Source organism: Salmo trutta, unplaced genomic scaffold (assembly GCF_901001165.1).
Source record: "Salmo trutta unplaced genomic scaffold, fSalTru1.1, whole genome shotgun sequence".
Classification (NCBI taxonomy): Eukaryota; Metazoa; Chordata; class Actinopteri; order Salmoniformes; family Salmonidae; genus Salmo; species Salmo trutta.
Window position 1 is genome coordinate 24,644 of NW_021823032.1, and position 14,002 is coordinate 38,645.

At 43.5% G+C, this 14,002-nt stretch overlaps 5 non-coding genes across 5 annotated transcripts; all 5 read right to left on the reverse strand.

Annotated features, from left to right (window-relative positions):
- Window positions 1-7,565: 7,565 nt before the first annotated feature.
- Window positions 7,566-7,637, reverse strand: trnat-ugu (transfer RNA threonine (anticodon UGU)). The gene has a single exon. It is a non-coding gene; the product is annotated as a tRNA-Thr (tRNA).
- Window positions 7,638-8,104: 467 nt separating this feature from the next.
- Window positions 8,105-8,176, reverse strand: trnaa-ugc (transfer RNA alanine (anticodon UGC)). The gene has a single exon. It is a non-coding gene; the product is annotated as a tRNA-Ala (tRNA).
- A 3,085-nt stretch (window positions 8,177-11,261) lies between these two features.
- trnaa-ugc (transfer RNA alanine (anticodon UGC)) lies at window positions 11,262-11,333 on the reverse strand. The gene has a single exon. It is a non-coding gene; the product is annotated as a tRNA-Ala (tRNA).
- A 1,141-nt stretch (window positions 11,334-12,474) lies between these two features.
- On the reverse strand, window positions 12,475-12,546 carry trnat-cgu (transfer RNA threonine (anticodon CGU)). The gene has a single exon. It is a non-coding gene; the product is annotated as a tRNA-Thr (tRNA).
- A 466-nt stretch (window positions 12,547-13,012) lies between these two features.
- On the reverse strand, window positions 13,013-13,084 carry trnaa-ugc (transfer RNA alanine (anticodon UGC)). The gene has a single exon. It is a non-coding gene; the product is annotated as a tRNA-Ala (tRNA).
- Window positions 13,085-14,002: the final 918 nt, after the last annotated feature.

The window sequence follows — 14,002 nt, forward strand, 5'->3', positions numbered from 1 at the left end:
GCCCACAGAGACTCTATCTTACATCACCCACGCCCCATCACTGTTTCGGGTATGCTGTCATTTTTGGGCCTGACAGGGTACAACCGTACACATATCCCTGACTATACAGCAAGAACCGAGCCTATGAGAGAAATGGTGCGTGTGGCTGGTGCGAGAAACCTGCACGCCTCTTTGGCTTGGACACCTGAAGCTTCCGAGGCATTTGCACTCCAGAAAACAGACCTATCCGTGGCCGCAGCTCTCACTGCACCTGACTACAAAAACAAGTTCCATCTGGATGTTTCTGAAAAGGAAGGATTCTCATCGTCCATCCTATTTCAGAAACAAGAGGGGGAGAGGAGAGTGTTGATGTACCACTCCTCAAAACTAGACCACATCGAAATAGGTCAAACTACATGTTCCAGGTACGTGGCAGCAGTGGCAAAAGCCATAGAAAAAACAGCCCATCTAGTGATGTGTCATCCATTGGAAATTCATACCCACCATGGAGTGGCAGCGTACCTGATGAGCAAGGAATTCACGTTCAGTTCTGAAAGAAAAAACAAAATACAGAACAAATGCACCCAATCACACATCACATTTGTCAACACCGACAAGAACATGGCAGATGCACTCAACGCAGAGGAAGGCTTACCCCACTCATGCGCCGAAAGAGCAGCACAAGAACTGAAGCTGAGACCTGACCTGGAGAACAAACCACACCAAAACCCTGATCTATGGCTGTACACAGACGGATGTTGCTATAGAGGGGAAGAAGGAAACATAGCAGCGTACGCTGTGGTGCAACAAATACCGGATGGGTCACACATTACCCTGGAAGCAGCCATTATTCCACAACCTGCATCTGCACAGCTGGCTGAAATCATAGGCCTAACACAAGCATTGGAAAGGGCAGAAGGAAAAACTGTAAACATATACACCGACTCAGCCTATGCCCATGGGGCAGTCCATATCGACGGACCACAATGGTTGAGACGAAATTTCACCACTACAGGGAATCTCCCCATCAAACACAAGGCACAAATGGAAAGACTGATTAAGTCAGTCTCACTGCCTGAAAAGGTAGCCATAATGAAGTGCAAAGGACACCAACAGCTGAAAAACAGAATTAGTGAGGGAAACGACGAAGCCGACAAAGCAGCTAAGAAAGCCGGCGGGTACACTCCCAGACAAATGGTGTTACGACCAGAAACATCTCAACCTGAACTCACCCCACACGACATCAGGGAGTTGCAACTCGCAGCCGGACCTTACGAACACTCAGTATGGGCACAAAAGGGGGCCACTAAAGGACCTGACGAACTATGGAGGTGCCATGACGGCAGATTGGTGGCCCCCGCAAACCTGTGCCAAGAACTCATACGAGAGGCCCATGGGCCTACACATGAGGGGAAACTGAAGACTTTACAGAAAGTGTCCTACATCTGGTGGCACCCCCATCTGAAAGACTTGACTGACCTATTCTGCGACGAGTGTAGCATATGTGGAAGTTACAACCCCAAGAAGCCCTATCAAACGCCTATGGGTTTTTCTCCAGTCCCTAACGCCTGTTTCCAGGACATTAGCATAGATTACACAGACATGGGGCCAGATAACGTGGTTGGTGGAAAAAGGTACCTTTTGGTAATGGTAGACAGGTTTTCAAGGAGGGTGGAGGCAATACCAACGGCACGAGAGGATGCCAAGTCAGTCATAAAGTGGCTGCAAACCGAACTCATACCAAGGTATGGGGTTCCAAGACAGATCCGATCCGACAACGGGTCCCATTTCAGTAACAAGCACCTGAGACAGGTGGAGGAGAGATTCGGGATTGTACACAAATTTGGGTCGGTGTACAGGCCCCAATCTCAGGGCCTCGTGGAACGCGCCAATCAAACCCTTAAGGCTAAAATAGCTAAGGTATGTGCAGGTTCGAAGTTGACTTGGGTTGAAGCCCTGCCCCTGGCATTGATGGCTATGAGAGCCTCTCCAGGTGCAGGCACCCATCATGCCTGGTCCACCAAGGGAGGGAGGTCATATGCCCGCCCTTGATGTACAACAAATTGTAATGTCTGACTATGTGAGAAAACTGACGGAACTTTCTGCAGCTCTCTCCACACAGATCCGCAAGGTCCAAGAGGGGGAGCTGTTGGGAGACTCGCCACCACTGAAGGTAAAAGTTGGGGACTGGGTGAGGGTCAGAGTCCACAAGAGAAAGTGGCTGGAACCCAGGTGGACTGGACCGTACGAAGTGAAGGAAGTTACTTCACACTCTGTCCAGGTCAAAGGTAAATCAGGGGTGCCTTGGCACCACCTTACACACTGCACTTCAGCCCCAACCCCTTCCAGAATTTTGACTGAAACCAGGGCCAACTTACGCGCCCTTGATTCGACCCCAACCACTGATCCCTTAGACGAGGGAAATGGGGCCACAGCTCCCTTTTCCACGTCCTAAGGCGCCACGCCCAGGGACGGGGTACCTTCCTCCCTGGGAGCGGCTGGGGATATCAGCTCCCCTGTTTGTTATTTTTATAATTATTACTGGAGTATCCTTAGGAACTCTCACATGGCTAGTGCAACAACTTACTCACCTACCCACAGTCAACAGTACCCTGCCTTCCACAAACCACAGGATCCATAAACGCTCCACTGTCTCCACTGACAAATCATGTACTCCAACAAAAGTTAGGAGCACCACCCTATGTCTAGCCATAAACACCACCACTACAGTGACATTGCCATGGGGGCTTCTGGGACGTTCTAGAAATGGGTGGGCTAGTGCGATGGAGTTTACTGACAAAATATAGTATATGACCTTAGGGGGCTATAGCGAGTGGTCCTGGAAAAATCTAGTGTCCGAATCTGGTCCAGACTGGTCCGCTTGGACTGAGGGGGACGATGTCGAGGGTTGGCGCAGGGTCCTGACATTATCTACAACTACAACGGGGTTGAAATTTATTGTTCGGCCAAGGACAAGCCTAGGCTGTCAGCCGTTTGTACTCGCTCCATATGTACCAAACTCCCTAGACTGGAATCTGCGGATTTGCTTAACTAATTTATCTAGCCCACAAGCAGTCACAGTGAAGGACAACATTTCATCTCCTGAGGCAGCCTCTAGGAAGGGTGGAGCATGGGGTCCAGTTACTTTGGTTACCTCCCGCCAACTCTGGATGATACCATCCAGATAGCTACCGGTATCTCCGGGTTCACTAACAACTGGCTCCTGCTTACTGAGGAAGCAGCTAATACCACCCGTCAGAACTGTGTGTTTTGCATGGGGCCAAGACCATTGCTCCGCATTGTGCCTGCCCCTATCTCCCCGACATGTCTGATTCCATTAATGTCACAAGACAATCCAGATGCAAATTGTTCTGACTGGGACGTGGTTTACCCAATCGCGCTATCCTCCGTCATGAAGCCGTTATTTTCTTATGTTGTTGCAAAGGCCAGCTTTACCTGCGTCAACCTAACTGGGGGTAAAGCTTGGGTAGGGGATATCCAGGACGGATGGTGTCTGGACGTTTTTACTATTTACGGATCATTCAAACCCCTCTCTAGAGCGGATGTGTGGTGGTGGTGTGGGGGTAAACGCTTGTTTGATAGATTGCCTGATAATATTACTGGCCTCTGTGGCCTAATTAACCTCTTGCTGCCTATTTCTGTCTACCCCATGGGTGTTTGGGATCTTCTTGCTCGTATCCAATCCCTGGGAACCGAGGTTGGGCCATTTAAGTCAAAACGCGCGGCGGCCCAACCTGCCGGGGACTCCACCTACATTGACGCTATCGGGGTCCCCAGGGGGGTTCCCGACGAATAGAAGTTGGTAGACCAAGTGGCTGCTGGGTTTGAATCCTCTATTTGCTGGTGGTGCACAATTAACAAAAATATTGATAGAATAAATTACATCCATTTTAATGTTCAGAAATTGGGTAATTGGACTCAACTGGGATTTGAAGCTATCCACGCCCAATTGAAAGCAACTTCGCTCATGGCTTTCCAAAATCGTATTGCTGTAGATATGCTATTGGCAGAAAAGGGTAACGTATGTACTATCTTCGGGGAACAGTGCTGCACCTTCATTCCTAATAATACCGCTCCTGACGGTAGTTTCACGCTTGCCTTGGAGGGTCTCCGTACTCTCAACGGCAAGATGAAGCGGCACTCGGGGGTGGATACCTCTATGTGGGATTCTTGGATGGATGCGTTCGGTAAATATAAGATGCTGGTATCGTCAGTACTGGTCTCTATTTCCGTCTTTGTCGCAATACTCGTTCTTTGTGGATGCTGTTGCATTCCATGCGCTCGTACTCTTGCTACTAGGCTGATCACCACCGCTATTGACCCTGGTCAGGCTGATAGGGGCCTAATGTTTCCTTTGCTTCAGTTGGAAGACACTGAACCCGAGTATGCATTTGAATAGTTTAGAATTCTCGCCTGCCACGCGGGAGGCCTGGGTTCGGATCCCAGCCCATGCACCATGGGACTAAAATGTAGGAAGATATGTTTTGCCTGGAGAGATACGGTTGCTAGCGTTTGTTTAAGATATAAATGTAACGTTTTGATAGCTTGATTAGTTTAAATTGAAAGGCTAACTAATTAGAAAATAATAGCGAGGGAATTTTGATATAATACGTTGTCTGTTGCTGGAAATGGACTTATTGAACTATTCCGAATTGAAGGGAAGAAGGGGTGTTTAAAAATAACAGATAAGCATAGCAAATGGGTAGAAGTGTTCCCAACTTACTTGGTGGAAAAGATTATGGTAACTAAAAAATGAGGACAAGATATTATCCCTAGTATTGATACTGGGATCTATCTCTTTAAATGATGGATGACATTTTAGCTAATTAGGTAGAGCCTATAGAATGCCAGAGTTAGAGATACCAGAACAGGTAGACATAGAAGTGAAGAAATACTAGCAGAGCAAATGAGAAGACTGTTTTTTAACCAAACCCGTATGTCCAAGATTTTGTGTCCAACAGGTGAATTACAAGAGAAGGTGATTCACTCAATCCAACTAGGAGACTGGGTGTGGATCCAGTCCATGAGGAGAAAAAACTGGAAGCAGTCCCGTTGGGAAGGCCCATACCAGGTGCTGTTAAACCATTGCCTTTGCCATTAGAAAAGCTGAGAGAGTCATTTGGGTCCACGTTACCCACTGCAAGAAGGTATGTACACATATGAGCACTGATGATCACACACAGAGTTAGGAGAAGAACCGAGAACCAATAAGGTCCGGGGGTTACCTCCTTAATGAAGATTTCCTATCCCGACTGTTCATCACTGTGTGTGCTCCTAGAGGTATGAGTATGGGGTGGTACCAAGCAGAGAGACTAAGGGCAGGAGAGGGTTGACGGTTTTTGGGAAGAGTAGAGACTCTGAGCTGCATCATAGTCTAATCTTTCTGATACATTCAGATCCAACACCTACGGGTACTAAACATAGGTTACCGTTGTCATTGAGAAGAAGTAAAAGATAAACTATATAATACACTGATGAGTGACGTACAGAATAAGGAATCAAAGAAGCTCAAGATGTAGAATTTAAGGTAAACATTAAACAATTTCCTGGGGAAGCAGACAACTGTACAGGAATAGGGGTTGGCCAGATTGAAGTACTCAGCCAACCCACCTCGGTTCACCTAAATTCCTGATGAGCACCAGTGTTATAGATACAAGAATGGCACCGAGAATTAAGATGATTTTAATGGCTGGAAAGGTAATCGTTAATGTGACTGACTTAGGTTTGAAAGCACAGGAGAAAATGTGTAACCTCATAGCACCTATAACTGATGAAGGGTGGGCTAGTACCAGCGAAGGACGCATACGACAAGAATTACCACAAAGGGTGGTTAGGAACTTGCGCCCTGGGGTTATAGGTCCAACCAGTTTGAATTAGTGATAAGAGACCAGTTATAGGAGGCTAAAGTAGGTACAGGAGGAGTTTTGATAAGGATGGGAATGGCTTTGTCTAGATGGATGCTATTGGCATCCTCAGGGAGGTTCCAGATGAATACAAAGTTATGAATCAAATATGTGAAGGCTTTAACACTACATTACGTTGGTAGTTGACAATAAATAATAATGTGGATTGAATTAATGACATCATTTAATCAACAGAGATTCATGAATGAAACAGGGGATGCAGTAAAGAGGTTCTCTGACCAATTTTCCGCCACCTCCCTCATGACCTGGTAAAATAGACTAACTCTCGATAGGTTACGGGCAAAGAGGATGGTGTAGGTAGAATGATTAGGTTCATTGCTGTACGTACATTTTTGATAACACAGCTCATGTTTGGGAAATGGAAAAGTGTTGCAAGAACTGTATTATGGGCTGCTTTAACCTGTATGAGTGTGTTTGGGTTGTGTGGTTGTTGTTTGGTCCCGTGTGCAAGAGGTTTAATAACCAGAACTTTAGAGAGATGATAACGGAGCAGATGGTGAGCTAAAGACCGAGTCAAAGTTCAGATCAATGAGACGACAAGTACCTACCGCCGAGCAAGCCTGTTCCACTTTTTCTTTGTCACGTCTTGCAGACGTGAAGAGGGGGATTTGTAATAAAGATAATCTAACGTTTTACCTAATGATATATAAGGAGGGCATTTGCACAACATGCTTCACAACAGCACACAACAAAATTCCAGAGACATATTGAGCAACCAACTGATACCAATCACGACCACACCCAGAGACAGATGGCTGACTTAAGCACTCACACAAAAATGTCAAGACATGAAAGCGCCCTAGCCACACGACCACTGGTGTAAAAAACAACATTCCATGAATATCGCAACCACCCAGACACGAATTAGCAGAAAAACACACTTAGGGGTGTTGGACTCCGAGGACAAAGGACACTGCCAAGGGCCAATGGGAAGTCGACACCACCTGGAGAATGGACCGTCCCTCCACTCATCGACCAGTCAGGAGAGCGGACCTACTAGACTCAACCTACGTCAACACACTGTTATTTCATTGTATAAATTGGATGCACACCATGTTTCAGGGCGCTCTTCCGCTAGTTCCCTATGAGCTAAACGAAGGAGTCCGTGCACGCTTTGGCAAATATCTTTGTCTCATAATAAACTGCCTACTATAAACTGAATCCACCCGGTCCAGCGTCTTGACTTGGTCTCCTTCTCAAGTAACTGATCATCAACATAGCGAGGGCCAGCCGACTAGAGCATACAGGTCGCAGTGGTCATATCAATACAATTGACCTTTTCTTTACACTGTTCTAATGAAAGTACATTTCCATAATTTCAGCTATCTTCCATAAACGTCGAACAAGGATTGAACCCATGTGCTTCAGTTTACAGAAACAGATGATTTAGCATATCTATTTCCTTCTGCGAATGTCAACATTCTGGAAAGTGGGAGTTGTGCAAAAGCTAATTTAACAACTAATTACACTCAACAGAGAAGTTGGGGATTAACGTTGGACCACATACATGTAAAGTACTGGCTCTACCATAGAGATTCTTCCCCTTACTTTAATAGCTGTGTTGCAATATTGATACAACTTGCTTTTCTGCAAAGTCCTCCAAATAAAGCACAGGTCCATGATATCAGATGGCTTTCATAAAGTCACGGATGGGATTTGAACCCATGATCTTCGGTTGACAAGACCAATGCCTTACCACTTGGCCACCATGCCACTCTACGCTGTGAATTATATATCAACAGTCAGGAAAGTAGTAGTTGTGTAAATGTCAATTTGGCACACAAATAAACTCAGTGCATAATCTTGGGATTGAACCGAGGACCTCATACATATTTTGCATGCACTCCCCCTCTGAGCTTCCATCCCATTTCATTTGCAGATAAAATGCAATATCAATACAATGTACTTTTTATAAACACCACTCCATTGAAACTACAAGGAAATGATAGCAGCAATTCTTAAACCAGGTACAGACTGGGATAGAACCCATAAACTTCAGTTTTTGAAAATGACGCCATAAAAGATGTCAATCATGCCACTTCTGTTCTATAATTGTACAAACAGGGATTGAAGGCATGTTCTTCAGATAACAAAACCAAATTATTTTGCACATCTCTGTTTCCTGCTTAGAATTTCAACATTCTGTAAAGTAGGAGTTGGGTCAATGCAATAATTTTTAATGGAGAAGCTGGGGATTGAACCCAGGACCTCATACATGCAAAGCATGCGCTCTACCACTGAGCTACATCCCCTTTCTTGTAAAGAAAAAAATGTTTCTTTTTTAAATTTTATTTCATCTTTATTTTACAAGGTAAGCTAGTGGAGAACAAGTTCTCATTTAGAACTGCAACCTGGCCAAGATAAAGCAAAGCAGTGCGACACAAACAACAACACAGTGTTACAAATGGAATAAACAAGCGTACAGTCAATAACACAATAGAAAAAAAGAAAGTCTATATACAGTGTGTGCAAATGGCATGAGGAGGTAAGGCAATAAATAGGCCATAGTAGTGTCATGACGTTGGCCTGTGGGTAAGGTTTATGACCCCCCCATAAATACCTTCTCCCTTCCCCTCTCTCTCTGACCCTACTGAAGGACTGGAATAGCCTGTGTTAAATATAGAGAGTCTGGGAACATCAAACAAATAGGGAAAGGAACCATCTTTTGTTAATAAAACCAGTTGGAAATATGCTTGATAACGTAATGAGTATGTATGTCAGTTCATTGTTATCTGAGACATTATGATTGATGGCAGGACGACATAAACTGTACCGGAGAAAGTATACACTCTCTAGTTATCAGAGTCACATGGAATTGTTATGCAATTGAAATGTTTGATATTGAAATTGTTTGTTAGGAGATTAAATGTAATTTTAGCTTCCAAATGAGAGAATTGGGTTTTCATAGGGAAAGTGCCCTGCCGATCAGTGGCCAACCCTGTGAAGAGACATGGGGTTATAAACGATGAAACCCCTCCTTCCCCCTCTCCACTATATAAGTCTTTGACGAAAAGACATTCCAGGTTCCAGTACGAGAGGTCTGCAGCCTCGACGTTATAAGGACAGACATGTTAACTAAACCATATCAAGAACAGAACTAAGCCAACCTCGGCGTGAGCTATGGTATGAACTGGTATGAACTTTGAGCTTATTCACTACAGAAGTGATACTTCCTAGCCGTTGAGTTAGCCGCTGCTAACGTGGGCTAGGAAAGGACGGACGACGGATCCAGTCTAACAACCAGACGAAGATACCACCACCATTGACATTCTTCCACTACACAACAGGAAGATCTGTTGGCCAACCACGGCCAGCATCTACGACCAATCTACCGAAGCGCAGCTCAGAGTAAATATTTATTGCATTTTCCTTTTCCAAATGGGCGGTAATTTAGAATGCATAAGATAATGTATTTACGATAGCATAGCTGCTGTTTCTGTGTTCCTAAATCTTCCCGCTCTTTCATTCAAGCCCAACCCCCTTTTCCTTTGTGTAACCAGCCATGATACAGGCTCAGTCCGCCAGGACGCTTTCTGTATGACATCATTGTATTCTGTGTATTTGTAATTCTGTGTGATTAGTTAGGTATTTAGTAAATAAATAATTAAACCCAATTTTGTATTGCTGATTCAACTTGTTAGCCAGGGTTCGTGAAGATAACCAAGAATTTATAACTTTCATGATGAGATTGAAAATAAGATAAGATTGACTGCTATCGATGTAAAATATTACTAAGTATTTTAAGAGTTTATTCAGAAGATAACAGCTCTATAAACGTTCTTCTGTGGTGCCCCGACTTTCTAGTTAATTACATTTACATGATTAGCTTAATCAGGTAATATTAATTACAGAGAAATAATTTTATAAGTTAGCATGTCATATCACTTAATCCGGCATAGCCAAAGACACGACATAAGCGAAGTAATTACAATTTAGCAAATTAACACTGGAGGGATAGATGAGCAGATGATGATGTACAAGTAGAAATACTGGTGTGCAAAAGAGCAGAAAGTAAATAAAAACAATATGTGGATGAGGTAGGTAGATTGGGTGGGCTATTTACAGATGGGCTATGCACAGCTGCAGCGATCGGTTAGCTGCTCAGATAGCTGATGTTTAAAGTTAGTGAGGGAAATATAAGTCTCCAGCTTCAGCGATTTTTGCAATTCGTTCCAGTCATTGGCAGCAGAGAACTGGAAGGAAAGGCGGCCAAAGGAGGTGTTGGCTTTGGGGATGACCAGTGAGATATACCTGCTGTAGCGCGTGCTACGGGTGGGTGTTGTTATCGTGACCAGTGAGCTGAGATAAGGCAGAGCTTTACCTAGCAAAGATTTATAGATGACCTGGAGCCAGTGGGTCTGGTGACAAATAGGTAGCGAGGGCCAGCCGACTAGAGCATACAGGTCGCAGTGGTCATATCAATACAATTTACCTTTTCTTTACACTGTTCTAATGAATGTACATTTCCATAATATCAGCTATCTTCCATAAAGGTCGAACAAGGATTGAACCCATGTGCTTCAGTTTACAGAAACAGATGATTTAGCATATCTATTTCCTTCTTAGAATGTCAACATTCTGGAAAGTGGGAGTTGTGCAAAAGATAATTTAACAACTAAATACACTCAACAGAGAAGTTGGGGATTAACGTTGGACCGCATACATGTAAAGTACTGGCTCTACCACAGAGATACATCCCCTTACTATAATAGCTGTGTTGCAATATTGATACAACTTGCTTTTTCTGCAAAGTCCTCTAATAAAAGCACAGGTCCATGATATCAGATGTCTTTCATACAGGCACGGACAGGATTTGAACCCATGATCTTGAGTTTACGAGACCGACGCCTTACCACTTGGCCACCATGTCACTCTACTCTACAAACTATACATCAACATTCTGGAAAGTAGTAGTTGTGTAAATGTGAATTTGGCACACAAATAAACTCAGTGGAGAATCTTGGGATTGAACCGAGGACCTCATTCATATTTTGCATGCACTCCCCCTCTGAGCTTCCATCCCATTTCATTTGCAGATAAAATGCAATATCAATACAATGTACTTTTTATATACACCACTCCATTGAAACAACAATGAAATGATAGCAGCAATTCTTAAACCAGGTACAGACTGGGATCGAACCCATGAACTTCAGTTTTTGAAAATGACGCCATAAAAGTTGGCAACAATGCCACTTCTGTTCTGTAAATGTACAAACAGGGATTGAAAGCATGTTCTTCAGATTACAAAACCAAATTATTTAGCACATCTCTGTTTCCTGCTTAAAATTTCAACATTCTGTAAAGTAGAAGTTGGGTCAATGCAATAATTTTAAATGGAGAAGCTGGGGATTGAACCCAGGACCTCATACATGCAAAGCATGCGCTCTACCACTGAGCTACATCCCCTTTCTGGGAAAGAAAAAAATGTTTTAAAAAAAAAAAATTATTTCATCTTTATTTAACCAGGTAAGCTAGTGGAGAACAAGTTCTCATTTAGAACTGCGACCTGGCCAAGATAAAGCAAAGCAGTGCGACACAAACAACAACACAGTGTTACAAATGGAATAAACAAGCGTACAGTCAATAACACAATAGAAAAGAAGAAAGTCTATATACAGTGTGTGCAAATGGCATGAGGAGGTAAGGCAATAAATAGGCCATAGTAGCGAAGTAATTACAATTTAGCAAATTAATACTGGATTGATAGATGAGCAGATGATGATGTGCAAGTAGTAAATACTGGTGTGCAAAAGAGCAGAAAGTAAATAAAAACAATATGTGGATGAGGTAGGTAGATGGGGTGGGCTAATTACAGATGGGCTATGTACAGCTGCAGCGATCGGTTAGCTGCTCATATAGCTGATGTTTAAAGTTATTGAGGGAAATATGAGTCTCCAGCTTCAGCGATTTTTGCAATTCGTTCCAGTCATTGGCAGCAGAGAACTGGAAGGAAAGGCGGCCAAAGGAGGTGTTGGCTTTGGGGATGACCAGTGAGATATACCTGCTGGAGCGCGTGCTACGGGTGGGTGTTGTTATCGTGACCAGTGAGCTGAGATAAGGCGGAGCTTTACCTAGCATAGACTTATAGATGACCTGGAGCCAGTGGGTCTGGTGACGAATAGGTAGCGAGGGCCAGCCGACTAGAGCATACAGGTCGCAGTGGTCATATCAATACAATTTACCTTTTCTTTACACTGTTCTAATGAATGTACATTTCCATAATATCAGCTATCTTCCATAAACGTGGAACAAGGATTGAACCAATGTGCTTCAGTTTACAGAAACAGATGATTTAGCATATCTATTTCCTTCTTAGAATGTCAACATTCTGGAAAGTGGGAGTTGTGCAAAAGATAATTTACAACTAAATACACTCAACAGAGAAGTTGGGGATTAACGTTGGACCGCATACATGTAAAGCACTGGCTCTACCATAGAGATACATCCCCTTACTATAATAGCTGTGTTGCAATATTGATACAACTTGCTTTTTCTGCAAAGTCCTCCAATAAAAGCACAGGTCCATGATATCAGATGTCTTTCATAAAGGCAGGGATAGGATTTGAACCCATGATCTTCGGTTTACGACACCGACGCCTTACCACTTGGCCACCATGCCACTCTACTCTACAAATAATACTTCAACATTCTGGAAAGTAGTAGTTGTGTAAATGTGAATTTGGCACACAAATAAACTCAGTGGAGAATCTTGGGATTGAACCGAGGACCTCATACATATCTTGCATGCACTCCCCCTCTGAGCTTCCATCCCATTTCATTTGCAGATAAAATCAATATCAATACAATGTACTTTTTATATACACCACTCCATTGAAACTACAATGAAACGATAGCAGCAATTCTTAAACCAGGTACAGACTGGGATCGAACACATGAACTTCAGTTTTTGAAAATGACGCCATAAAAGTTGGCAACAATGCCTCTTCTGTTCTATAAATGTACAAACAGGGATTGAACGCATGTTCTTCAGATTACAAGATCAAATTATTTAGCACATCTCTGTTTCCTGCTTAAGATTTCAACATTCTGTAAAGTAGGAGTTGGGTCAATGCAATAACTTTAAATGGAGAAGCTGGGGATTGAACCCAGGACCTCATACATGCAAAGCATGCGCTCTACCACTGAGCTACATCCCATTTCTGGAATATATATTATTTTTTTTAAAATTTTATTTCACCTTTATTTAATCAGGTGAGCTCGTGGAGAACAAGTTCTCATTGAGAACTGCGACCTGGCCAAGATAAAGCAAAGCAGTTCGACAACATACAACAACACAGAGTTACACATGGAATAAACAAAACATACAGTCAATAACACAATAGAAAATCTGTATACAGTGTGTGCAAATGAAGTAAGGAGGTAAGGCAATAAATAGGCCATAGTTGCGAAGTAATTACAATTTAGCAATTAACACTGGAATGATAGATGATGATGTGCAAGTAGAAATACTGGTGTGCAAAAGTGCAGAAAAACAAAAACAAATATGGGGATGAGGTAGGTAGATTGGGTCGGCTGTTTACAGATGGGCCATGTACAGGTGCAGTGATCTGTGAGCTGCTCTGACAGCTGGTGCTTAAAGTTAATGAGGGAGATATGAGTCTCCAGCTTCAGTGATTTTTGCAATTTGTTCCAGTCATTGGCAGCAGAGAACTGGAAGGAAAGTCGGCCAAAGGAGGAATTGGCTTTTGGGGATGACCAGTGAGATATACCTGCTGGAGCGCGTGCTGTTTAATTTTTTAATTTTACCTGCAAGTCAGATAAGAACAAATTCTTATTTTCAATGACAGCCTAGGAACAGTGGGTTAACTACCTTGTTCAGAGGCAGAACGACAGATTTCTACCTTGTCAGCTCGGGGATTCAATCTTGCAACCTTCCGGTTACTAGTCCAACGCTCTAACCACTAGGCTACCCTGCTGCCCCTACGGGTGGGTGCTGTTATGGTGACCAGTGAGCTGAGATAAGGCGGAGCTTTACCTAGCAGAGACTTATAGATGACCTGGAGCCAGTGGGTCTGGTGACGAATAGGTAGCGAGGGCCAGCCGACTAGAGCATA